At 36.4% G+C, this 22,053-nt stretch overlaps 19 non-coding genes across 19 annotated transcripts; all 19 read right to left on the bottom strand.

Annotated features, from left to right (window-relative positions):
• Nucleotides 1–11,140: 11,140 nt before the first annotated feature.
• Nucleotides 11,141–11,218, bottom strand: TRNAR-CCU (transfer RNA arginine (anticodon CCU)). Its single transcript has one exon. It is a non-coding gene; the product is annotated as a tRNA-Arg (tRNA).
• A 1,553-nt stretch (nt 11,219–12,771) lies between these two features.
• On the bottom strand, nt 12,772–12,844 carry TRNAR-CCU (transfer RNA arginine (anticodon CCU)). Its single transcript has one exon. It is a non-coding gene; the product is annotated as a tRNA-Arg (tRNA).
• A 757-nt stretch (nt 12,845–13,601) lies between these two features.
• Nucleotides 13,602–13,674, bottom strand: TRNAR-CCU (transfer RNA arginine (anticodon CCU)). Its single transcript has one exon. It is a non-coding gene; the product is annotated as a tRNA-Arg (tRNA).
• Nucleotides 13,675–14,828: 1,154 nt separating this feature from the next.
• TRNAR-CCU (transfer RNA arginine (anticodon CCU)) lies at nt 14,829–14,901 on the bottom strand. Its single transcript has one exon. It is a non-coding gene; the product is annotated as a tRNA-Arg (tRNA).
• Nucleotides 14,902–15,342: 441 nt separating this feature from the next.
• Nucleotides 15,343–15,415, bottom strand: TRNAR-CCU (transfer RNA arginine (anticodon CCU)). Its single transcript has one exon. It is a non-coding gene; the product is annotated as a tRNA-Arg (tRNA).
• A 324-nt stretch (nt 15,416–15,739) lies between these two features.
• On the bottom strand, nt 15,740–15,812 carry TRNAR-CCU (transfer RNA arginine (anticodon CCU)). Its single transcript has one exon. It is a non-coding gene; the product is annotated as a tRNA-Arg (tRNA).
• Nucleotides 15,813–16,252: 440 nt separating this feature from the next.
• Nucleotides 16,253–16,325, bottom strand: TRNAR-CCU (transfer RNA arginine (anticodon CCU)). The gene has a single exon. It is a non-coding gene; the product is annotated as a tRNA-Arg (tRNA).
• Nucleotides 16,326–16,649: 324 nt separating this feature from the next.
• On the bottom strand, nt 16,650–16,722 carry TRNAR-CCU (transfer RNA arginine (anticodon CCU)). The gene has a single exon. It is a non-coding gene; the product is annotated as a tRNA-Arg (tRNA).
• A 441-nt stretch (nt 16,723–17,163) lies between these two features.
• On the bottom strand, nt 17,164–17,236 carry TRNAR-CCU (transfer RNA arginine (anticodon CCU)). The gene has a single exon. It is a non-coding gene; the product is annotated as a tRNA-Arg (tRNA).
• A 324-nt stretch (nt 17,237–17,560) lies between these two features.
• TRNAR-CCU (transfer RNA arginine (anticodon CCU)) lies at nt 17,561–17,633 on the bottom strand. Its single transcript has one exon. It is a non-coding gene; the product is annotated as a tRNA-Arg (tRNA).
• Nucleotides 17,634–18,073: 440 nt separating this feature from the next.
• Nucleotides 18,074–18,146, bottom strand: TRNAR-CCU (transfer RNA arginine (anticodon CCU)). Its single transcript has one exon. It is a non-coding gene; the product is annotated as a tRNA-Arg (tRNA).
• Nucleotides 18,147–18,470: 324 nt separating this feature from the next.
• Nucleotides 18,471–18,543, bottom strand: TRNAR-CCU (transfer RNA arginine (anticodon CCU)). The gene has a single exon. It is a non-coding gene; the product is annotated as a tRNA-Arg (tRNA).
• A 441-nt stretch (nt 18,544–18,984) lies between these two features.
• On the bottom strand, nt 18,985–19,057 carry TRNAR-CCU (transfer RNA arginine (anticodon CCU)). Its single transcript has one exon. It is a non-coding gene; the product is annotated as a tRNA-Arg (tRNA).
• Nucleotides 19,058–19,381: 324 nt separating this feature from the next.
• Nucleotides 19,382–19,454, bottom strand: TRNAR-CCU (transfer RNA arginine (anticodon CCU)). The gene has a single exon. It is a non-coding gene; the product is annotated as a tRNA-Arg (tRNA).
• A 440-nt stretch (nt 19,455–19,894) lies between these two features.
• On the bottom strand, nt 19,895–19,967 carry TRNAR-CCU (transfer RNA arginine (anticodon CCU)). The gene has a single exon. It is a non-coding gene; the product is annotated as a tRNA-Arg (tRNA).
• A 324-nt stretch (nt 19,968–20,291) lies between these two features.
• TRNAR-CCU (transfer RNA arginine (anticodon CCU)) lies at nt 20,292–20,364 on the bottom strand. The gene has a single exon. It is a non-coding gene; the product is annotated as a tRNA-Arg (tRNA).
• A 441-nt stretch (nt 20,365–20,805) lies between these two features.
• TRNAR-CCU (transfer RNA arginine (anticodon CCU)) lies at nt 20,806–20,878 on the bottom strand. Its single transcript has one exon. It is a non-coding gene; the product is annotated as a tRNA-Arg (tRNA).
• Nucleotides 20,879–21,202: 324 nt separating this feature from the next.
• TRNAR-CCU (transfer RNA arginine (anticodon CCU)) lies at nt 21,203–21,275 on the bottom strand. Its single transcript has one exon. It is a non-coding gene; the product is annotated as a tRNA-Arg (tRNA).
• A 324-nt stretch (nt 21,276–21,599) lies between these two features.
• Nucleotides 21,600–21,672, bottom strand: TRNAM-CAU (transfer RNA methionine (anticodon CAU)). The gene has a single exon. It is a non-coding gene; the product is annotated as a tRNA-Met (tRNA).
• Between the last annotated feature and the right edge of the window lie 381 nt (nt 21,673–22,053).

The raw sequence follows: 22,053 nt of genomic DNA, 5'->3' as shown, positions 1-22,053 counted from the left end.
CGCCGACTCGTTCCACTCGTCGTCTTTAAGGGGGAGATAGTGTCATGGCAAGACTCGAACCCATGACTTTATGCTACCATTAGATTAGGAATTGTATTTTGTAGGATATTATTTTCATTTATACTTTATCATAGAAAATTGATGTATATTCCAGATCTCTCTGGAACATTCTAGAAGCTTCAAGATTATTCCTAAAAACACTATAAAAGGAGGCACAAGGCATTGTTTTGAACCAAATTGGTTCAACGCCAGTCTTAAGCCTCTTAGCCGCTTGTACTTATCTTTTCACATAATATATAGCTGCTGTCATCATCTCTCTCATTCTCGCTATCTCTCTCTCTCTCCTCTTCTCACTTCCTCTCTCGGGAATCTTACGCAGTCCCGTCTCTCGGGAATCTTACGCAGTCCCGTCCTCTTAGTACTAATAGTACTGTTGTTCTTAGTACTAATTCCATCTCTGTTTTAGTACTATTCCTGACACCATGAATGTGGAGTATGTTATTAGTGTTATGCACATAAGATTGCGTAAAGCTCGATCTGTGATAGATAAACGAAATACAACATTGTGAATGATCATTGTTTCAATTGCACTAGGAAGGGGTCGAACTTCTTCAACAATCTGCTTAGGAAATAAACACTCTATCCAATGAGTTACAAGTGCCTAATTTTTGAGGAAGTATGGAACATCTATACGACTCTCCAAATGCAGGATAAATCATTTATTTTGGTCACTCAGGACCCATCACACTATGATGTTTTGCTTCCATGGTAAACCATTAATGTATAATAGATCGTTAGAGATTTGTATTTTTTGGGTCTCAAAGCTACCTCTAGTTTATGTAAAATTGAATTCACTATCCTAGACCAAGAATGTGGAGTATCTTGGAAGTGTTATGCACATGAGATTAGGTAATCCTCGATCCTCGACAGAGAAAACAAATCCAAAATTATGAATACAAAGGACATGAATAGTGATTGTTTCAATCGCACTAGGAAGGGGTTGAATATTCCGCTTGTTGCTTAGGAAACAAACACTTTATCCACTAAACTAAAAGTGCAAAATATTGGATCTAAAAGAAAGGGTCGTCTATTATAATAAGTTTTCTAATTACTAATCAACGTCTCTAACTTGGCAAATATATAATCAATGTATGTGAAATGCCTAATTATAGCTCACAAATTATTCACCGCAATCGATTTTTTAGGAAATACTATTGTCTAATTGCAAAATACCTCATTCCTTTTGGTTACTTGGGATCCATCATAGTATAATTTTTTTTTTGCATGGTAAATCCTTTATATATAATACATCGCTAGAGTTTTGCATTTGTTGGGTCTTGAACCTACCTCTTGTTTGTGTAAATTTGAATTTACTATCCTAGACCATGAATGTGGAGTATCTCATTAATATTATGCACATATGATTGGGTAAACCTCGACCTGAGACACTTCAACCAAATACAACATTGTGAATACAAAGGAAATGAATGATCATTCTTTCAACCGCACTAGGAAGGGGTCAAACCTTCGACCTTCTACTTAGTAGTAGACGCTCTATCCACTGAGCTAGAAGTGCCTCATCTTGGCCCCAAAATAAAGAATCCACTATCTAATGAATTTCTCTAATTACGAATCAATGACTTTGAATTAGGGAATAAGTAATCAATGTATGTGAAATGCTTACGTATAACTCAAATATGAATCATCGTAATTAATTTTTGAAGAACTATTGGGTAAAGCTTGATCCTCGGCACGTAAAGTAAATCCATCATTATGAATACAGAGGAAATGAATGGTTATTGTTTGAATCGCACTAGGAAGGGTTCGAACCATCACACTTTCGTTTAGGAAACACACCTGTAAATTGGCGAATATATAATCAATGTATGAGAAATGGCTAATTATAGCTCACAAATTAATCACTACAATCGATTTAATAGTAAATACTTAACATCTATATTAGTCTCTAATTGCAAAAGACCTCAATTATTTTGGTTACTTCAGACCCATCACAGTATACCTTTTTTCTTGCATACTAAATCCTTAATATATAATACAATGCTAGAGTTTTGCATTACTTGTGCATAAACGTCCATCTATGACACATAAATCAAAGACAACATTATGAATACAAAAAAATGAATGATTATTGTCTCAATCACACTAGGAAGGGGTCGAACATTCAGTCTTCTGCTTAGGAAACAAACACTCTATACACTTAGCTACAAGTGCTTGATTTTTTAGAAGTATTGAACATCTATGCAAGTCTCTAAATGCAAAATACCTGATTCATTTTGGTCACTGAGGACCCACCACACTATGAGTTTTTGCTTCAATAGTAAACCCTTAATGGATAATACATCGCTAGACTTTTGTATTTGCTAGGTCTCAAAGCCACCTCTAGTTTGTCCAAATTTGAATTCACTATCCTAGACCATGAATGTGGAGTATCTTAAGCCACCTCTAGTTTGTCCAAATTTGAATTCACTATCCTAGACCATGAATGTGGAGTATCTTATTACTGTTATGCACATAAGAGTGGATAAACCTCCATCTGGGACAGATAAACCAAATACAACATTGTGAATACAAAGGAAATGATTGGTCATTGTTTCAATCGCACTAGGAAAGATTCGAACCTTCGGCCATTTGCTTAGGAAACATACGCTCGACCCACTGAGTTACAAGTGCCAGATCTTTGCACCAAAACAAACAGTCCAATATCCTATGAACTTTTCTAATAACTAATCAATGACTATGAATTGGGAATAAATAATCAATGTATGTGAAATGCTTAGTTATAGCTCACAAATGAATCACTGGAATCGATTTTTTAGGAGATATTGAACATCTATACTAATCTCTAATTGCATAATACCTTAGTCCTTTTGGTCACTTGGGACCGATCATGGTATAAGTTTTTGCTTGCATTGTAAATCCTTAATATATAATAGACCGCTAGAGTTTTGCATTTCTTAGGTCTGCAACCCACCTCTAGTTTGTGCAAATTTGAATTCACTATCCTAGGCCATGAATGTGGAGTATCTTATTAGCGTTATGCACATAAGATTGGGTAAACCTTGATCTACGATAGATAAACCAAATACAACATTGTGAATACAAAGAAAATGAATGATCATTGTTTCAACCGCACTAGGAAGGGGTCGAACCTTCCGGCTTCTGCTTAGGAAACAGACGCTCTATCTAGTGAGCTACAAGTGCTTGATCTCGCACAAAAGGATAGAGTCGACTATCCTATGACTTTCGCTAATTAGTAATTAATGACTCTGAATTGGGAAATATATAATCAATGTATGTGAAATGCTTAGTTATAGCTCACCAATGAACCATCGTAATTTATATTTGAGGAAGTATTGAACATCTATACAACTCTCTAAATGCAAAATACCTCATTCATTTTGGTCACTCATGACCCATCACACTATGATTTTTTGCTTCCATGGTAAACCGTTGATGTATAATACATCGTTAAGTTTTGCATTTTTTGGGTCTAAAAGCCATCGTTAGACCAAGAATGTGGTGTATCTTAGTAGTGTTATGCACATGAGATTACGTAAATCTCGATCCTCGACACAGAAACTAAATCCAGAATTATGAATACAAAGGAAATGAATGGTCATTGCTTCAATCGCAGTAGGAAGGGGTCGAACTTTCCGCCTTTTGCTTAGTAAATAGACGCTCTATCCACTTAACTAAAACTGCCAAATATTGGATCTAAAAGAAAGGGTCGGCTATTCTAATAATTTTTGTAATTACTAATCAACGTCTCTGAATTGGCAAATATATAATCAATGTATGTGAAATGCCTAATTATAGCTCACAAATTATTCATCGTAATCAATTTTTTAGGAAATACTTAATATCTATACTAGTCTCTAATTACAAAATACCTCATTCCTTTTGGTCACTAGGGACCCATCATAGTATAAGTTTTTGCTTGCATGGTAAATCCTTAATATATAATACATCGCTAGAGTTTTGCATTTGTTGGGTCTGAAACCCACCTCTAGTTTGTGCAATTTTGAATTCACTATCCTAGACCATGAATGTGGAGTATCTGATTAGTCTTATGCACATAAGATTGGGTAAGCCTCTATTTGCTACAGTTAAACAACCTCCGCAAAGGTTGTTTTATCATCGTCTAGATCCGACCATCCGGTAACTCGCCGCACATTCCGATCAACAAGTTTTAGATCCTTCAAATCGATTTTGCTGGTTTTCTCACACTCGAAGACCATTGGTCAAAACCCAGCTACTGGCTTGATGGTCTTGAGATTCTCTCTTCCAACTCGTATCCCGACCGATGTGGCATAGTGCATAGCTTCCACATGCCTTGCGTCTTCTTCTTTCACAATCTTTTCAGCCCGCCTCTTCCGAAGTTCACTCGTAGTGGCTTTCGGGTCTCTCTCGAGTGGATCATGTTGCCGTCCAAATAGACGACGTTCTTGCGAATCACGTCTTCCAAGTCAGCACACTTCCTTCGTGAGTGCTCAAAGGTCTCACACCACACACATCTAAACGCTTCTTTTCCCTTGGGCCCGTGTCAACCTAAGTTGGTTAGTGATACCGCTTAAAACTTCTTGGAGAGCTCTTTGATTATAGATTCTTTCATCGCTTTCTTGTCGAAATTATTGATCGGCTTGCTAGGCTCGATCTTCGCAGGCGCCTTCCTCCTCCACGATTGCGGATTCCCCACGTCAGTTTCCTCTAGCCATTGCCGACGCTTGTCAAAACGACTGCAAGCATTCTTCACCACCGCCTAGTTTGCTACCAAGCCATTTGGTTGCATTTCATCCTCCAAAAAGATACCCAATTCTCATCAGTCTTTTGTATCCACCGCCTTCAAGAACAACAAGACTTTATCTCCATCGAGAACTCGTTGATCAACACTCGGAAGTCGGTTGTACTTCTGGTCGAATTCTGCATAAACTCCCAACGCACAAAGATTCTTCCATTTCTTCTTGATCCAAATCATTTGCGAATGCCGAGTCATTCTTGACGCATCTTCAAGGATGTATTCAACACGAAGCGTCATCTCGAAGTTCGCCCAAGATGTATGCTTGTTTTGGATCTCCATGACGCGCTCGCAGATCCTTGGTTCCACCACATGCTTACAGCTAGAAATTTGTTTAAGATCGTGGACATCCCTCTATTGCATCTCATTCCGATACGTAGCAAGGAAATCCGTGATGTTCTTGCCACCAAATTGTCCAGCTATCTCCACCGTTCGATCAACAGATTTGTCGATTAAAGTCTCCCGATCTCTCGCCTTCAGCATGTATTCCACGATGGACACCATGCTTTTCATCAATTCCTCTCCTTGAGTTTCGCTTGTACCCTCCTACCGCCTTCTTTCACGTCGGGTTCACCAAAGATGTTGAGAAAATACGACAAAGATACGCGAACTTGAGGCAGAACCCCAAGGCTTCTGATTAGAGGATAACAAATTCGTGCAGTTGTACTTTTTGCTTCTGATATTGTTGTTGCAATAATTGGTGGACATGATGTCGGACGTGTCCGTAATTGTTGGAATAGAAACACTTCCGGCGCCATTTCTCAGTCATGTCGCTTGATTGTTAGATGTACCAGGTGGCAGCGACATTTTCGAGCAGGGTACGAACTTCCAAAGCTTTGCATTCATCAGACCATCGATGGTAACTGGAGATCATCTCAAAGTGGTCCAACCAGGCTAAGACAACCTTGAAAGGCAAGCCAAAGAAGGACTTCAGGCAGACCTTGGTATCTGGTCGATCTTGAGTGTGGTCGTTGTTAGCGGAGAGGAAGGAGAGCATAACTTGATTTGTGTGGTTGATTTGAAGCATGGAGTTGGAGAGGAGCTGGAGGAGCCACTCCATTTGCAAAGGGGGTGGTCGTTCGTGAGGTTGCGAGAACTCAGGCTCCATCAAGGTATCGATGTTTGGGGCGATGGGAGGGAATTGGGATGCCATGAATGAGATGGTAATGGCTAAAATTTTACCCTCCTTCTCCACCAATTATATGAAATCCACATCAAAGGAAACCAAACCAACTTGCCTAGCTTCTTACTTATTGTTCAATTTATCGTTCAACCAAACCAACCCTAGTTTGAGCTTTGTGGCTTGGTTGTGCAGACGATATGACTCGATTCAAGGGGAATTAGATGAAGCAAAAAGAGCAAGGTCAAAGTTCTTGTGCCAAATCTTGGCTCAAAAACCAATCAACGGCTATGAATTGGGGAATAAATAATCAATGTATGTGAAATGCTTAGTTATAGCTCACAAATGAATCATCACAGTCGATTTTTGAGGATGTATTGAACATCTATATTAGTCTCTAAATGCAAAATACCTCATTCATTTTGGTCACTAAGGACCCATCACACTATGAGTTTTTTGCTCCATGGTAAAGCCTTAATGTATAATACATCACTAGAGTTTTGCATTTGTTGGGTCTCAAAGCCACCTCTAGTTTATGCAAATTTGAATTAACTATCCTAGACCAAGAATGTGAAGTATCTTAGTAGTGTTATGCACATGAGATTGGGTAAACCTCGATCCTCAACACATAAACCAAATCCCGCATTATGAATACAAAGGAAATGAATGGTCATTGTTTCAATCACACTAGGAAATGGTCGAACCTTCAGACTTTTGCTTAGGAAACAAACACTTTATGCATTGAGCTACAAGTACCAAATCTTGTCTCCAAAACGAATCAATAGCTCTGAATTGGGGAATAAATAATCAATGTATGTGAAATGCTTAGTTATAGCTCACAAATGAATCATCGTAATCGATTTTTGATAAAGTATTGAACATCTATACGAGTCTCTAAATGCAAAATACCTCATTCATTTTGGTCACTCAAGACCCATCACACTATGAGTTTTTGCTTCCATGGTAACCCCTTAATGTATAATCCATCGCTAGAGTTTTGCATTTGTTGGGTTGAAAATCCACCTGTAGTTTGTGCAAATTAGAATTCACTATTCTAGACCATGAGTGTGGAGTATCTTAGTAGTGTTAGATTCGGTAAACCTTTATCCTCGACACACAAACCCAATACAACATTGTGAATACAAAGGAAATGAATGATCATTGTTTTGAATCGCACTAGGAAGGGCTTGAACCTTCGGGCTCCATCTTAGGAAAGAGACGCTCTATCCACGGAGCTGCAAGTGACAATTCTTGGCTCCAAAAGGAAGTGTCGACTATCCTATGAATTTCTCTAATTACTAATCAATGGCTATGAATTGGGGAATAAATAAGCAATGTATGTGAAATACTTAGTTAAAGCTCACAACTGAATCATCGTAATCGATTTTTGAGGAAGTATTGAACAACTATACAAGTCTCTAAATGCAAAATACAACCCATCACTCTATGAGTTTTTGCTCCCATGGTAAACCTCAAAATGAGATTGGGTAAACCTAGACATTCGACACAGAAACCAAATCCAGCATTGTGAATACAACTAAAATGAATGGTCATTGCCTCTGAATTTGGGAATAAATAATCAATGTATGTTACATGCTTAATTATAGGTCACTCACTCTATGAGTTTTTGCTCCCATGGTAAACCTCGAAATGAGATTGGATAAACCTAGACATTTGACACAGAAACCAAATCTAGCATTGTGAATACAACTAAAATGAATGGTCATTGCCTCTGAATTTGGGAATAAATAATCAATGTATGTGACATGCTTAATTATAGGTCACAAATAAATCATTGTAATCATTTTTTGAGGATTTGTTGGGTCGAAAAGCGACCTGTAGTTTGTGCAAATTTGAATTCACTATCCTAGACCATGGATGTGGAGTATCATAGTAGTGTTATACACATAAGATTGGGTAAAGCTCGATCCTCAACACGTAAAATAAATGCATTATTATGAATACAAAGGAAATGAATGGTTTTCCTTTGAATCGGACTAGGAAGGGGTCGAACCTTCAATGTTTAGGTTAAGAAACAAACGCTCAAACCACTAAACTATAAGTGCGGAATATTGGATTTAAATGAAAGGGTCCACTATTATTTTTAATTTTCTAATTACTTATCAATGCCTATGAATTGGCGAATATATAATCAATGTATGTTAAATGGCTTAGTTATAGCTCATAAATGAATTATCGTAATCGATTTTTGAGGTTGTATTGAACATCTATACGACTCTGTAATGCAAAATACCTCAATCATTTTAGTCACTCAACACCCATCACACACTGAGTTTTTGATTCGATGCTAAACCCTTACTGTATAATACATCGGTAGAGTTTTGCATTTGTTGGGTCTAAAAGCCACCTCTAGTTTATGCAAATTTGAATTCACTATCCTAAACCAAGAATGTGAAGTATCTTAGTAGTGTTAGGAAACAGACGGTCTATCCACTGAACTACAATTGCCAAATATTGGATCTAAAAGAAATGGTCCACTATTCTACTAATTTTTCTAATTACTAATCAATGCCTCTGAATTGGCGAATATATAATCAATGTATGTGAAATGGCTAATTATAGCTCACAATTTAATATCCGCAATCAACTTTTTTAGAAAATACTGAACCTCTATACTAGTCTCTAATTGCAAAATACCTCATTCCTCTTGGTCACTTGGGACCCATCAGAGTATAAGTTTTTGCTTGCATGGTATATCCTTAATATATACTACATCTCTAGAGTTTTGCATTTGTTGTGGGTAAACATCGATCCGCGACACATAAACGAAATAGATCATTGTGATTACAAAGGAAATGAACGATCGTGGTTTCAATCGCACTAGGAAGGGGTCAAACCTTCGGCCTTCTGGTTAGGAAACAAATGCTCTATTCACTGAGCTACAAGTGTCTAATCTTGGCACCAAATGAAAGAGTCGAGTATCCTATGAATTTCTTTAATTACTAATCAATGACTCTAAATTGGGGAATAAATAATCAATGTATGTGAAATGCTTAGTTATATCTCACAAATGAATCATCCTAATTAATTTTTGAGGATGTATTGAACATCTATAGAATTATCTAAATGCAAAATTAAAATCTCTATCCCTAACAAGGAATTTGGAGTATCTTACTAGTGTTATGCACATGAGATTGGGTAAACCTCGATACTTGACAGATAAAATAAATACACCATTTCGAATACAAACGTAATGAATGGTTATTGTTTTAATCGCACTAGGAAGGGATCCAACCTTCAGCCTTTCGCTTAGGAAACATATGATCTATCCAGTTAACTACAAGTGGCAAATACTGGTTCTAAAAGAAAGCGTCCACTATAATATTAATTTTTCTAATTATTAATCAATGCCTCTAAATTGGCGACTATATAATCAATGTATGTGACATGGCTAATTATACCTCATAAATTAATCACTACAATCATTTTTTGGGAAATACTGAATAGCTATACTACTCTCTAATTGCAAAATACCTCATTCGTTTTGGTCACTAGGGAATCATCACAGTATAAGTTTTTGCTTGCATGGTAAATCCTTAATATATTACATCGCTAGAGTTTTGTATTTGTTGGGTCTGAAACCCACATGTAGTTTGTGCAAATTTGAATTCACTATCCTAGACCATGAATGTGTAGTATCTTATTAGTGTTATGCACATAAGATTAGGTAAAGCTCGACTTGTGACATATAAAACAAATATAACATTGTGAATACAAAGGAAATGAATGATCGTAGTTTCAATCGCACTAGGAAGGGGTCGAATCTTCAACCTTCTGCTTAGAAAATAGACGCTCTATCAAATGAGCTACAAGTACCAAATCGTGGCTATAAACGGAAGAGTCGACAATCCTTTGAATTTGTTTAATTACTAATGAATGCCTCTAAATTGGAGAATAAATAATCAATGTATGTGACATGCTTAGTTATAGCTCACAAATGAATAATCGAAATTAATTTTTAAGGAAGTATTGAACATCTATACGACTCTGTAAATCCAAAATAACTCATTTATTTTGGTCACTCAGGACCCATCACACTATTAGTTTTTTCTTCCATGGTAAACCCTTAATATATAATACAACGTTAGACTTTTCCATTTGTTGGATTTGAAAGCCATCTCTAGTTTATGCGAATTTGAATTCACTATCCCAGACCAAGAATGTGGAGTATCTTAGTAGTGTTATGCACATAAGATTAGGTAAACCTCGACCTGCGATAGATAAACGAAATACAACGTTCTGCATACAAAGGAAATGATTGATCATCATTTCAATCATCGTATAAAGGGGTCGAACCTTTGGCCTTGTACTTAGGAAAAAAACGCTCTCTCCACTTAGCTACATGTGCTAAGTCTTTACACCAAAGGAACGAGTTGACTATGGTATGAATCTCTGTCATTAGAATTCAATCAATCTGAATTGGGGAATAAATAATCAATAAATAAATCGTCGTAATTAATTTTTGAGGAAGTATTGAACATCTATAGAACTGTGTAGATGCAAAATACCTCATTCATTTTGGTCACTCAAGACTACCCATCACACTATGAGTTTTTGCTTCCATGGTAAACCCTTAACGTATAATACATCGTTAGAGTTTGTTGGGTCTAAATGCCACCACTAGTTTATGCAAATTTGAATTCACTATCCTAATACAAGAATGTGAAGTATCTTAGTAGTGTTAGGAAACAGACGGTCTATCCAGTGAACGTATAATACATCGTTAGAGTTTGTTGGGTCTAAATGCCACCACTAGTTTATGCAAATTTGAATTCACTATCCTAATACAAGAATGTGAAGTATCTTAGTAGTGTTAGGAAACAGACGGTCTACCCAGTGAACTACAATGGCCAAATATTGGATCTAAAAGATAATAATTTTTCAAATTACTAATCAATGCCTCTGAATTGGCGAATATATAATCAATGTATGTGAAATGGCTAATTATAGGTCACAAATTCATTAGCACAATTGATTTTTTAGGAAATACTAAGCCTCTATCGTAGTCTCTAATTGCAAAATACCTCATTCCTCTTGGTCACTTGGGACCCATCACACTATATGTTTTTGCTTGCATGGTAAATCGTTAATATATAATACGCCGCGAGAGTTTTGCATTTCTTGTGGGTAAATGTCGATCCGCCACACATAAAAGACTACAACGGAAATAAATGATCGTTTTTTGAATCCCACTAGGAAGGGGTCGAACCTTCGGCCTTCTGCTTAGGAAACAGACGCTCTATCCACTGAGCTACAAGTGCCAAATCTTTTCACGAAAACAAAGAGTCTACTATCATATAATTTTCTCTACTTCCTTTGTAATTACTATCAATTGGGGAATAAATAATCAATGTATGTGAAAAGCTTAGTTATAGCTGACAAATAAATCGTCTTACTTAATTTTTAAGGAAGTATTGAACATCTATAGGTCAGTGTAAATGCAAAATACCTCATTCATTTTCGTCACTCAGGAACACCCATCAGACTATGAGTTTTTGATTCCATGATAAGCCATTAACGTTGTCGTGCCTTTCGGCTCCGGATCGTTGCGTGAGTCGGGTGGAAACCGCTGGGGTTTTGGACTAGGAAGAGGAGAGTTTTAAGGCTAATAAGAATATAAATATGTTGTAAGAAAGAGTTATAAGATAAGAATCTCGTGAATCCCATGAGTTTAGTATATTTAGTCAATATTTAGGTAAGAATATGTATTTAGATTGAAAGAAAGATATAAGAAACTTGTGAATCCCACAAGTATAGATTATATTATTTTCGTGAATCCCACGATTATATTAATCGGTTGGTGTTTTCGGAAATATATCCAATTTCCAAATATTTCACACGCCTATTACATTGTGCTCCCCATCCTTATGTAGTGATGGGAGAGACTAAGCATAGCTACATGCTTTTTTTTCTAATATGTTCATGCACACTAAATGTGCATGTGATGCTTTTTTAATCCTTGCTTTTATTTGCTAAATATAGTGCTCATGCACGCTAGATGTGCATGAGTCACTTTTTAGTTGCTTGCGTTTTTCTATAAAATATTCACGCACTCTAAAAATGCATGATTTACCTTTTTAATAAAGGTAGGCGCAAATAAAGCACTTATAGTTATTAAATCTATTTATAGAACACTAAAGATAAGGTAGCATAATGGTAAAGTTGAAGTTTGGCTATGTGGAGGTACATGGTTCGAATCTTGCCCTATGCACGTGATAAATATCTTGATATTTTATTTTATTTATTTATATGTAATTAAATCGGTTATATTATTTTTACTTTTTCACGTAGTGTACGAAATACACTACGACAACGTATAATACATAGTTAGACTTTTGCATTTGTTGGGTCTAAATGCCACCACTAGTTTATGCAAATTTGAATTCACTATCCTAATACAAGAATGTGAAGTATCTTAGTAGTGTTAGCAAAAAGACGGTCTATCCACTGAACTACAATGGCCAAATATTGGATCTAAAAGAAATGCTCCACTATTCTACTAATTTTTTTAATTCCTAATCAATACCTCTGAAATGGCGAATATATAATCAATGCATGTGAAATGGCTAATTATAGGTCACAAATTAATCAGCACAATCGATTTTTCAGGAAATACTGAACCTCTATCGTAGTCTCTAATTGCAAAATACCTCATTCCTCTTGGTAACTTGGGACCCATCACAGTATATGTGTTTGCTTGCATGGTAAATCCTTAATATATATTACGTCGCTAGAGTTTTGCATTTGTTGTGGGTAAACGTCGATCCGCCACACATAAAAGAATACAACGGAAATAAATGATCGTTGTTTCAATCGCACTAGGAACGGGTCGAACCTTCGGCCTTCTGCTTAGGAAACAGACGCTCTATCCACTGAGCTACAAGTGCCAGATCTTTTCACGAAAACAAAGAGTCTACTATCATTTGATTTTCTCTACTTCCTTTGTAATGACTATCAATTGGGGAATAAATAATCAATGTATGTGAAAAGCTTAGTTATAGCTTACAAATAAATCGTCTTAATTAATTTTTAAGGAAGTATTGAACATCTATAGATCAGTGTAAATGCGAAATACCTCATTCATTTTGGTCGCTCAGGACCACCCATCACACTATGAGTTTTTGATTCAATGGTAAGCCGTTAACGTATAATACATCGTTAGAGTTTTGCATTTGTTGGGTCTAATGCCACCACTAGTTTATGCAAATTTGAATTCACTATCCTAATACTGGAATGTGAACTATCTTAGTAGTGTTAGGAAACAGACGGTCTATGTAGTGAACTACAATGGCCAAATATTGGATCTAAACGAAATGGTCCACTATTCTACTAATTTTTCAAATTACTAATCAATACCTCTGAATTGGCTAATATATAATCAATGTATGTGAAATGGCTAATTATAGGTCACAAATTAATCTCCACAATCGATTTCTTAGGAAATACTGAACCTCTATCGTAGTCTCTAATTGCAAAATACCTCATTCCTCTTGGTCACTTGGGACCCATCACAGTATATGTTTTTGCTTGCATGGTAAATCCGTAATATATAATACGTCGCTAGAGTTTTGCATTTGTTGTGGGTAAACCTCGATCGGCCACACATAAAAGAATACCACGGAAATAAATGATTGTTGTTTCAATCGCACTAGGAATGGGTTGAACCTTCGGCCTTCTGCTTAGGAAACAGACGCTCTATCCACTGAGCTACAAGTGCCAGATCTTTTCACGTAAACAAAGAGTAGACTATCATATGATTTTCTCTACTTCCTATGTAATGACTATCAATTGGGGAATAAATAATCAATGTATGTCAAAAGCTTAGTTAAAGCTGAGAAATAAATCGTCTTAATTAATTTTTAAGGAAGTATTGAACATCTATAGGTCAGTGTAAATGCAAAATACCTCATTTATTTTGGTCACTGAGGACCACCCATCACACTAAGATTTTTTGATTCTATGGTAAGCCGTTAACGTATAATACATCGTTAGAGTTTTGCATTTGTTGGGTCTAATGCCACCACTAGTTTATGCAAATTTGAATTCACTATCCTAATACTGGAATGTGAACTATCTTAGTAGTGTTAGGAAACAGACGGTCTATGTAGTGAACTACAATGGCCAAATATTGGATCTAAACGAAATGGTCCACTATTCTACTAATTTTTCAAATTACTAATCAATACCTCTGAATTGGCTAATATATAATCAATGTATGTGAAATGGCTAATTATAGGTCACAAATTAATCTCCACAATCGATTTCTTAGGAAATACTGAACCTCTATCGTAGTCTCTAATTGCAAAATACCTCATTCCTCTTGGTCACTTGGGACCCATCACAGTATATGTTTTTGCTTGCATGATAAATCCTTAATATATAATACGTCGCTAGAGTTTTGCATTTGTTGTAGGTAAACATCTATCCGCCACACATAAAAGAATGCAACGGAAATAAATGATCGTTGTTTCAATCGCACTAGGAAGGGGTCAAAATTTCGGCCTTCTGCTTAGGAAACAGACGCTCTATCCACTGAGCTACAAGTGCCACATCTTTCTAATTTTTCTAATTACTAAACAATGCCTTTGAATTGGTGAATATATAATCAATGTATGTGAAATGGCTAATTATAGGTTACAAATTAATTAGCACAATCGATTTTTTAGGAAATACTGAACCTCTATCGTAGTCTCTAATTGCAAAATACCTCATTCCTCTTGGTCACGTGGGACCCATCACAGTTTATAATTTTGCTTGCATGGTAAATCCTTTAAATATAATACGTTGTTAGAGTTTTGTATTTGTTGGAGGTAAACGTCGATCCGCCACACATAAAAGAATACAACGGAAATGAAAGATCGTGGTTTCAATCGCACTAGGAAGGGGTCGAACCTTCGGCCTTCTGCTTAGGAAACAGACGCTCTATCCACTGAGCTACAAGTGCAAATTTGATTTTCACTATCCGAAACCAAGAATGTGAAGTATCTTAGTAGTGTTAGGAAACAGACTGTCTATCTACTGATCTACAATGGCACAATATTGGATCTAAAAGAAATGGTGCACTATTCTACTAATTTTTTTAATTACTAAAGAATGCCTCTAAATTGGCGAATATATAATCAATGTATGTGAAATGGCTAATTATAGGTCACAAATTAATCAACACAATCAATTTTTTTGGAGATACTGAACCTCTATCGTAGTCTCTAATTGCAAAATTCCTCATTCCTCTTGGTCACTTGGGACCCATGACAGTTTATGTTTTTGCTTGCATGGTAAATCCTTAAAATATAATACCTCGCTAGAGTTTTGCATTTGTTGTAGGTAAACGTCGATCCGCCACACGTAAAAGAATCCAACGGAAATAAATAATCGGTTTTTCAATCGCACTAGGAAGGGGTCGAACCTTCGGCCTTCTGCTTAGGAAACAGACGCTCTATCCACTGAGCTACAAGTGCCACATCTTTCTAATTTTTCTAATTACTAAACAATGCCTTTGAATTGGTGAATATATAATCAATGTATGTGAAATGGCTAATTATAGGTCACAAATTAATCAGCACAATCGATTTTTTAGGAAATACTGAACCTCTATCGTAGTCTCTAATTGCAAAATACCTCATTCCTCTTGGTCACGTGGGACCCATCACAGTTTATAATTTTGCTTGCATGGTAAATCCTTTAAATATAATACGTCGTTAGAGTTTTGTATTTGTTGGAGGTAAACGTCGATCCGCCACACATAAAAGAATACAACGGAAATGAAAGATCGTGGTTTCAATCGCACTAGGAAGGGGTCGAACCTTCGGCCTTCTGCTTAGGAAACAGACGCTCTATCCACTGAGCTACAAGTGCAAATTTGATTTTCACTATCCGAAACCAAGAATGTGAAGTATCTTAGTAGTGTAGGAAACAGACGGTCTATCTACTGATCTACAATGGCACAATATTGCGTCTAAAAGAAATGGTCCACTATTCTACTAATTTTTTTAATTACTAAAGAATGCCTCTAAATTGGCGAATATATAATCAATGTATGTGAAATGGCTAATTATAGGTCCCAAATTAATCAACACAATCAATTTTTTAGGAGATACTGAACCTCTATCGTAGTCTCTAATTGCAAAATTCCTCATTCCTCTTGGTCACTTGGGACCCATGACAGTTTATGTTTTTGCTTGCATGGTAAATACTTAAAATATAATACCTCGCTATAGTTTTGCATTTGTTGTAGGTAAACATCGATCCGCCACACGTAAAAGAATCCAACGGAAATAAATGATCGGTTTTTCAATCGCACTAGGAAGGGGTCGAACCTTCGGCCTTCTGCTTAGGAAACAGATGCTCTATCCACTGAGCTACAAGTGCCACATCTTTCTAATTTTTCTAATTACTAAATAATGCCTTTGAATTGGTGAATATATAATCAATGTATGTGAAATGGCTAATTATAGGTTACAAATTAATCAGCACAATCGATTTTTTAGGAAATACTGAACCTCTATCGTAGTCTCTAATTGCAAAATACCTCATTCCTCTTGGTCACGTGAGACCCATCACAGTTTATAATTTTGCTTGCATGGTAAATCCTTTAAATATAATACGTCGTTAGAGTTTTGTATTTGTTGGAGGTAAACGTCGATCCGCCACACATAAAAGAATACAACGGAAATGAAAGATCGTGGTTTCAATCGCACTAGGAAGGGGTCGAACCTTCGGCCTTCTGCTTAGGAAACAGACGCTCTATCCACTGAGCTACAAGTGCAAATTTGATTTTCACTATCCGAAACCAAGAATGTGAAGTATCTTAATAGTGTTAGGAAACAGACTGTCTATCTACTGATCTACAATGGCACAATATTGGATCTAAAAGAAATGGTGCACTATTCTACTAATTTTTTTAATTACTAAAGAATGCCTCTAAATTGGCGAATATATAATCAATGTATGTGAAATGGCTAATTATAGGTCACAAATTAATCAACACAATCAATTTTTTAGGAGATACTGAACCTCTATCGTAGTCTCTAATTGCAAAATTCCTCATTCCTCTTGGTCACTTGGGACCCATGACAGTTTATGTTTTTGCTTGCATGGTAAATCCTTAAAATATAATACCTCGCTAGAGTTTTGCATTTGTTGTAGGTAAACGTCGATCCGCCACACGTAAAAGAATCCAACGGAAATAAATAATCGGTTTTTCAATCGCACTAGGAAGGGGTCGAACCTTCGGCCTTCTGCTTAGGAAACAGACGCTCTATCCACTGAGCTACAAGTGCCACATCTTTCTAATTTTTCTAATTACTAAACAATGCCTTTGAATTGGTGAATATATAATCAATGTATGTGAAATGGCTAATTATAGGTCACAAATTAATCAGCACAATCGATTTTTTAGGAAATACTGAACCTCTATCGTAGTCTCTAATTGCAAAATACCTCATTCCTCTTGGTCACGTGGGACCCATCACAGTTTATAATTTTGCTTGCATGGTAAATCCTTTAAATATAATACGTCGTTAGAGTTTTGTATTTGTTGGAGGTAAACGTCGATCCGCCACACATAAAAGAATACAACGGAAATGAAAGATCGTGGTTTCAATCGCACTAGGAAGGGGTCGAACCTTCGGCCTTCTGCTTAGGAAACAGACGCTCTATCCACTGAGCTACAAGTGCAAATTTGATTTTCACTATCCGAAACCAAGAATGTGAAGTATCTTAGTAGTGTAGGAAACAGACGGTCTATCTACTGATCTACAATGGCACAATATTGCATCTAAAAGAAATGGTCCACTATTCTACTAATTTTTTTAATTACTAAAGAATGCCTCTAAATTGGCGAATATATAATCAATGTATGTGAAATGGCTAATTATAGGTCCCAAATTAATCAACACAATCAATTTTTTAGGAGATACTGAACCTCTATCGTAGTCTCTAATTGCAAAATTCCTCATTCCTCTTGGTCACTTGGGACCCATGACAGTTTATGTTTTTGCTTGCATGGTAAATACTTAAAATATAATACCTCGCTATAGTTTTGCATTTGTTGTAGGTAAACATCGATCCGCCACACGTAAAAGAATCCAACGGAAATAAATGATCGGTTTTTCAATCGCACTAGGAAGGGGTCGAACCTTCGGCCTTCTGCTTAGGAAACAGATGCTCTATCCACTGAGCTACAAGTGCCACATCTTTCTAATTTTTCTAATTACTAAATAATGCCTTTGAATTGGTGAATATATAATCAATGTATGTGAAATGGCTAATTATAGGTTACAAATTAATCAGCACAATCGATTTTTTAGGAAATACTGAACCTCTATCGTAGTCTCTAATTGCAAAATACCTCATTCCTCTTGGTCACGTGAGACCCATCACAGTTTATAATTTTGCTTGCATGGTAAATCCTTTAAATATAATACGTCGTTAGAGTTTTGTATTTGTTGGAGGTAAACGTCGATCCGCCACACATAAAAGAATACAACGGAAATGAAAGATCGTGGTTTCAATCGCACTAGGAAGGGGTCGAACCTTCGGCCTTCTGCTTAGGAAACAGACGCTCTATCCACTGAGCTACAAGTGCAAATTTGATTTTCACTATCCGAAACCAAGAATGTGAAGTATCTTAATAGTGTTAGGAAACAGACTGTCTATCTACTGATCTACAATGGCACAATATTGGATCTAAAAGAAATGGTGCACTATTCTACTAATTTTTTTAATTACTAAAGAATGCCTCTAAATTGGCGAATATATAATCAATGTATGTGAAATGGCTAATTATAGGTCACAAATTAATCAACACAATCAATTTTTTAGGAGATACTGAACCTCTATCGTAGTCTCTAATTGCAAAATTCCTCATTCCTCTTGGTCACTTGGGACCCATGACAGTTTATGTTTTTGCTTGCATGGTAAATCCTTAAAATATAATACCTCGCTAGAGTTTTGCATTTGTTGTAGGTAAACGTCGATCCGCCACACGTAAAAGAATCCAACGGAAATAAATAATCGGTTTTTCAATCGCACTAGGAAGGGGTCGAACCTTCGGCCTTCTGCTTAGGAAACAGACGCTCTATCCACTGAGCTACAAGTGCCACATCTTTCTAATTTTTCTAATTACTAAACAATGCCTTTGAATTGGTGAATATATAATCAATGTATGTGAAATGGCTAATTATAGGTCACAAATTAATCAGCACAATCGATTTTTTAGGAAATACTGAACCTCTATCGTAGTCTCTAATTGCAAAATACCTCATTCCTCTTGGTCACGTGGGACCCATCACAGTTTATAATTTTGCTTGCATGGTAAATCCTTTAAATATAATACGTCGTTAGAGTTTTGTATTTGTTGGAGGTAAACGTCGATCCGCCACACATAAAAGAATACAACGGAAATGAAAGATCGTGGTTTCAATCGCACTAGGAAGGGGTCGAACCTTCGGCCTTCTGCTTAGGAAACAGACGCTCTATCCACTGAGCTACAAGTGCAAATTTGATTTTCACTATCCGAAACCAAGAATGTGAAGTATCTTAGTAGTGTAGGAAACAGACGGTCTATCTACTGATCTACAATGGCACAATATTGCATCTAAAAGAAATGGTCCACTATTCTACTAATTTTTTTAATTACTAAAGAATGCCTCTAAATTGGCGAATATATAATCAATGTATGTGAAATGGCTAATTATAGGTCCCAAATTAATCAACACAATCAATTTTTTAGGAGATACTGAACCTCTATCGTAGTCTCTAATTGCAAAATTCCTCATTCCTCTTGGTCACTTGGGACCCATGACAGTTTATGTTTTTGCTTGCATGGTAAATACTTAAAATATAATACCTCGCTATAGTTTTGCATTTGTTGTAGGTAAACATCGATCCGCCACACGTAAAAGAATCCAACGGAAATAAATGATCGGTTTTTCAATCGCACTAGGAAGGGGTCGAACCTTCGGCCTTCTGCTTAGGAAACAGATGCTCTATCCACTGAGCTACAAGTGCCACATCTTTCTAATTTTTCTAATTACTAAATAATGCCTTTGAATTGGTGAATATATAATCAATGTATGTGAAATGGCTAATTATAGGTTACAAATTAATCAGCACAATCGATTTTTTAGGAAATACTGAACCTCTATCGTAGTCTCTAATTGCAAAATACCTCATTCCTCTTGGTCACGTGAGACCCATCACAGTTTATAATTTTGCTTGCATGGTAAATCCTTTAAATATAATACGTCGTTAGAGTTTTGTATTTGTTGGAGGTAAACGTCGATCCGCCACACATAAAAGAATACAACGGAAATGAAAGATCGTGGTTTCAATCGCACTAGGAAGGGGTCGAACCTTCGGCCTTCTGCTTAGGAAACAGACGCTCTATCCACTGAGCTACAAGTGCAAATTTGATTTTCACTATCCGAAACCAAGAATGTGAAGTATCTTAGTAGTGTTAGGAAACAGACTGTCTATCTACTGATCTACAATGGCACAATATTGGATCTAAAAGAAATGGTGCACTATTCTACTAATTTTTTTAATTACTAAAGAATTCCTCTAAATTGGCGAATATATAATCAATGTATGTGAAATGGCTAATTATAGGTCACAAATTAATCAACACAATCAATTTTTTAGGAGATACTGAACCTCTATCGTAGTCTCTAATTGCAAAATTCCTCATTCCTCTTGGTCACTTGGGACCCATGACAGTTTATGTTTTTGCTTGCATGGTAAATCCTTAAAATATAATACCTCGCTAGAGTTTTGCATTTGTTGTAGGTAAACGTCGATCCGCCACACGTAAAAGAATCCAACGGAAATAAATAATCGGTTTTTCAATCGCACTAGGAAGGGGTCGAACCTTCGGCCTTCTGCTTAGGAAACAGACGCTCTATCCACTGAGCTACAAGTGCCACATCTTTCTAATTTTTCTAATTACTAAACAATGCCTTTGAATTGGTGAATATATAATCAATGTATGTGAAATGGCTAATTATAGGTCACAAATTAATCAGCACAATCGATTTTTTAGGAAATACTGAACCTCTATCGTAGTCTCTAATTGCGAAATACCTCATTGCTCTTGGTCACTTGGGACCCATCACAGTTTATAATTTTGCTTGCATGGTAAATCCTTTAAATATAATACGTCGTTAGAGTTTTGTATTTGTTGGAGGTAAACGTCGATCCGCCACACATAAACGAATACAACGGAAATGAAAGATCGTGGTTTCAATCGCACTAGGAAGGGGTCGAACCTTCGGCCTTCTGCTTAGGATACAGACGCTCTATCCACTGAGCTACAAGTGCCACATCTTTCTAATTTTTCTAATTACTAAACAATGCCTCTCAATTGGCGAATATATAATCAATGTATATGGAATGGCTAATTATAGGTCACAAATTAATCAGCACAATCGATTTTTTAGGAAATACTGAAGGTCTATCGTAGTCTCTAATTGTAAAATACCTCATTCCTCCTGGTCACTTGGGACCCATCACAGTTTATGTTTTTGCTTTCATGGTAAATCCTTAATATATAGTACGTTGCTAGAGTTTTGCATTTGTGGTGGGTAAACATCGATCTGCCACATATAAAAGAATACAACGGAAATAAATGATCGTCGTTTCAATCGCACTAGGAAGGGGTCAATCCTTCGGCCTTCTGCTTATGAAACAGACACTCTATCCACTGAGCTACAAGTGCTGGAACTTTGCACGAAAAGAAAGAGTCGATTACCAGATGATTTTCTCTACTTCCTATGTAATGATTATGAATTGGGGAATAAATAATCAATGTATGTGAAAAGCTTAGTTATAGCTCACAAATAAATCGTCGTAATTAATTGTGAGGAAGTATTGAAGATCTATAGGACTGTTTAAATGCAAAATACCTCATTCATTTTGGCCACTCAGGACCACCCATCACACTATGAGTTTTTGCTTGCATGGTAAACCCTAAATGTATAATATATCGTTAGAGTTTTCCATTTGTTGGGGCTAAAAGCCACCTTTAGTTTATGCAAAATTGAATATCCCTATCCGAAACCAAGAATGTGAAGTATCTTTGTAGTGTTAGGAAACAGAC

Source organism: Azolla caroliniana, unplaced genomic scaffold (genome assembly GCF_043228905.1).
Source record: "Azolla caroliniana isolate FFs.n. ecotype wild unplaced genomic scaffold, voAzoCaro1.0.p SCAF_18, whole genome shotgun sequence".
Lineage (NCBI taxonomy): Eukaryota > Viridiplantae > Streptophyta > Polypodiopsida > Salviniales > Salviniaceae > Azolla > Azolla caroliniana.
This window is presented reverse-complemented; position numbering and strand designations above follow the sequence as displayed.